Raw genomic sequence first — 4,398 nt, forward strand, 5'->3', positions numbered from 1 at the left:
CTCTTTCCTGCCTATGCAGGGGGTCGGACTCGATGGTCTATTGAGGTCCCTTCCGACCCTAACATCTATGAATCTATAAATCTACGATAAGAATTAGAAATATTTAGTATTTGGCAGAGGTCCTCAGGTTGCAGAGCCATGACCTGAGCATTTCTTTGCAACCACAGGACACAGTGATCGATCACAGTACTAGGCAATCCTCCCCTGATTGTGCTCACTGCACAAAGCACACCATCCGCTTTGTTGTCCTCTGTGGGCTCCAAATCATAGAAAAGTAGGGTTGAATACCTCCTGAGGTCATCTAAATCAGCCCCCTGCTCGAGGCAGAATCATCCCCAACTAAACCACCCTGCTCAAGTCCTCGTCTAACCTAGTCATACAAATATGCAATCAACCACCCTGCTGCTGATGGAAACCTGTAACAAAACCCTTCACAACCTGCTCTAAGTTGAACCTTCACCTTTGCCGGGCACATAACTGTGGCTTCCATATTTTTTTCTCCCCCAAGAGATTTTCCCAAGGGCCGAAAATGGTACAATACTAACAATGGTCCTAACAGGAGCTTTTCTCATTTTCATGTATTCACATGCCAGTCTGTCAGATTTATTTTCCTCTAAGATTTTTGAAAAGCATCACTTGAAAGCAGTACTTTCTACTTTCAAAAGCACTATGAGCAATAGCTCAGCAATGGTTTTGATAATTCCCTGCTGGTAGGAGAGTTTAATGCAGGTCTACGGCTTCTGACAGCGGCTAGTTGCCCAGAGAAGAGTAGCTCCATGTCTGTCCAGTGTCGAAAAGAAACTGATTTATTGATATATAGGTCTGGATTTGATGGGTCAAGTTATCCTGATCTCAAGACAATCAATTTCATCAGAATTCAACAACATTGACCACATTCTGCTCATACCTAATTAAAATTTACCGCGTTGCATTTAACAGCCACCTTTTCTGTCGTTACTGGTAGAAAACCCAAAAATGAATAAACCTCTGACTTCGGTGGCGGTGGGTGCTGGGGAGGGCGGAGAAGGGGGAATGCTCAGTGGTACAATAAAAATCCAACCCCCGGCAAGTTGGGCTGGAAAAAGGTGGGTGGATATGGTAACTGACTGAAACTTATCCCTGTCCATGATTGATTAGGAACTGTTTCCCCAACCTTTTAGGCTGGTTGGGGGGAAAAGGTGTCATTTATCCTTTTGTCTTTATTAGGAGACTATTTTACAGATGGTCTTTGCTACCTTCATGTCCTTCCTGGCTGGTAAAATGCAACAGGAGATAATGCATGAGGTGATGACACAATGTAGACAGTACAGAGGAAATAATCCAAAAGCTGTAATAAATATAATTTTTCACTAAGTCCTGAAATGCATCATGTACATATCGTCAAGTATGAGGTACAATAATCATTTATCTTCCATTAAGTAAAATGGGCTTTATGAACCAAGAGATATAGAATATAGCCAAGAGGTTACTACTAGAACCTCGATCTTCTGCATTTCCTTCCTTCCACTGCACATCTTTACCACTGCACAGCAGTTTCCTGAACACATCTCCTGTAATTATTTGGATGCAGGTGCAGGTGGTCCTTTCCGCATCTCACATAAGTGCCAGGTGAGCACATGAACATTGATTTGCATGTACACGCCAGGGGAAGGTATATTCACGCCAGAACAGCGATACTCAGAGGAGTCTCTTGAAACGCAAGTGGCTCTTCAATTTATTACGTGCCAATCTTTGTGGAAAATGCAAATTTTTTATTTTATGTTTTTAACTAAATGTGCTGGGCATGTGTTTCCTATACACAGAATATGGCGACTATGGAAAATCATGGTCCAGATACTGTAGTTTCTTCTCCTGAACTAGAGAAAGATTGCCACAATTTACCAGAGGACCTATACAGAGCTGTTTTGGCTCCTTAGTTAAGAGTGCTCATGTAGTTCTTCTTTAGCCAGGCAGAACCAAGGTTTCCCCACATAAAAAGCCTGCACATATACTGGGCCTATATCTAGACATGTATCCATAAAAATAAACTCAATTACTTAACAAAAAAACAGGCCCTAAAAATACTTAGTTCCTTACTGCTAAGATTCTGTTTAACATTTTAAAAAATTAGCATTACATTGGCTACAGTTTTTAACACTGCAACTGTTCACTATTTGAAGTGATCATTATTTTTAACATTTACTCTAGAAACTATTTTTGAAGGACTGATCATTAAACAGCTTCTGTTCTATCTTTGTAGACTTGCACAGGGAAAATACATGAACTTTTCAGCTGCAATGCTGGCTACCTGCCAAGAATGGCAGTTTTTTCAGTGACTGGATGCTTAATACAATTTAAAGGCAATATTTACCCCACTAAAACTTTTAGAAGCTACATTTAGAACGCCAATAACCCTCTTCTCCCAAACAGTTAATTCATTGTAGATTAGCTGCCTGTTTTTATGCTGAACTATAATGCATAAAATCCAGAACCTTTATTTTCATTGTGAATTGCAGTTACCTAGATGGAAGTGAAAGGTCTCAACAAACTTCTGGTGGACTTTTTCTTACAGCTAGAAGTTATATACGGGTGTTTCAAAGGTTGCAGGGACACCACATATAGTACAGTAAAAGACAAATGCACGCCTCCCACCGCAACATGGCGTTACCTTTCTCCCACCAACATCTGAAGTATGGCAGAAGGCTGTACATCAGCTCTCCAGAGCATGCAACCCAAGGGCATCAAGTGCAAAGCACAAATGTCATGCTAAAATGAGTTTACTTCCGAGATCTGCATGCCTAAAAACTGCGTTAGAGAAGCTGAACTTGCACACAATTGAAGTCAAAATGAGCAGTCTATTACTCTCCTATACTGAGAATGCTTAAAATGGCTTAAAATGGCTGCATTTCATTTAGTCCCATACACTTGCGTAATTATACTTATATTCATATGGCTATGGTTTGATGGTTGTATTGAGTTCCTACTCAGCCAGCAGCTCAACAAAACAGCAGAACGATGAATTCCCAGAACACAAATCCTAATGCCTCAGACTCCTAAAGCTCTTGCCTAACCCAAATGTTCTGCTTGGTAGACCTGCTGGCAAGTGTGATTCATGAATTCTCCATCCACTTACCCGTGGAGTCACCTCGTCTCTCTAGTGCTACAAGGGAGTGTTTATCGGATTCCACAGAGCGAGGTGTCTGCTCTGGTAAAAATCCCATTACTCCTGCTGAGTGCTTGATTTATTCTGGCTATTATTCTAATTATTTTAGCAAACCACCTGCTGGGTGGGGAGCCAGGGGTTGCAGATTTTGGCAAGTGCAAATATTATAGCTAACAACCAGTGTGTGTGAATGGCTTGCAATCCCAGGCACAATAATATGGGTAGGGTGAGGGTAAAAATATGAAACAAGTTCTTCAATACCATGGATGGCAGAAGGTAGGGCAGGGTGACACTGTGGAGACTAATCGGTTCAGAGATGAATAAACCTTCATAGGAGACAGCCTATTTAGCATTTGATGAAGTAGGATGTCACCTACAAAAACGTATGCCTCTCTGTACCAATTAGTGTGCAAGGTGCCACCCCACCCTGCTTCTGCTGGACTTCAGACTAACAAGGCCTACTGATACCCGTCTCGACACATGGATCTCAAAAGGTAGCAGCTGCAAGTTAGGGGAAACATCGGTAGGTGATGGGACACCAGGGACAAAAAGGGCATTGTCTGCCATTGCAACTACCAGTTCAATTTGAACTGCCCTATATTCCTAGTAAATGCAGGTGTCCCTCGATTTATGCAGGTTCTGTATATGCAAATTTCCTCTTATGCATTCGTTACATGTGAGGTAAATTCACTCTTATGCAATCGGCATAGGCGCCCACCCCAAGCGTGTAAGTCTTTTGGGGGGTGCATGGAGCTGGGTCCCCACTCACCCCAGCTCCTGCTGCAGCTGCTCTGGGAGCGGCCGATGCCAGCTGCCCCAAATCCCTCGGGGCTCCACACATCCCCACTCATCCCAGCTCCTGCGCTGCGCCATACCGTGGTGCAGGCAGGTGATATCAGCTGCTCCTGGGTCTGCTGCAGCAGGAGTTGGGGTGAGTGGGGACAAGCGCAGCCCTGGGAGGTTCAGGGCACGGTGCAGCCCAGCGGGTGCAGGCAGCTGGCGCTGGCTGCTCCAGGGGCCTATATCAGGGGCTGGGGTGAGTGGGGAGAAGTGGAGGCCTGGAGCTGCACCAGGGAGCAAAGCGGAGGGAACTGTAAGTGGGTGCAGGGCACGGGATGGGGGGGCACAGCTCTTGCTGCTACACACATCCTGGGAAGGCCGTGGGGCTGCACTGGCTCTTCCCGGGAGGCACGTGGCCACGGATCTGTGTATGGGATGAGAGCAGGCTACCACTGCAGGCTGGGGCCGCTGGCGGC

General features: G+C 44.8%; 1 protein-coding gene across 1 annotated transcript in view; it reads right to left on the bottom strand.

The window, feature by feature from the left end:
* ELP3 (elongator acetyltransferase complex subunit 3) overlaps positions 1-4,398 on the bottom strand; it is a 127,707-nt gene that overhangs the window by 54,365 nt on the left and 68,944 nt on the right. The window lies entirely within an intron of this gene.

This window comes from Alligator sinensis, unplaced genomic scaffold (assembly GCF_000455745.1).
Source record: "Alligator sinensis unplaced genomic scaffold, ASM45574v1 scaffold637_1, whole genome shotgun sequence".
In the NCBI taxonomy this organism is placed as follows: Eukaryota; Metazoa; Chordata; order Crocodylia; family Alligatoridae; genus Alligator; species Alligator sinensis.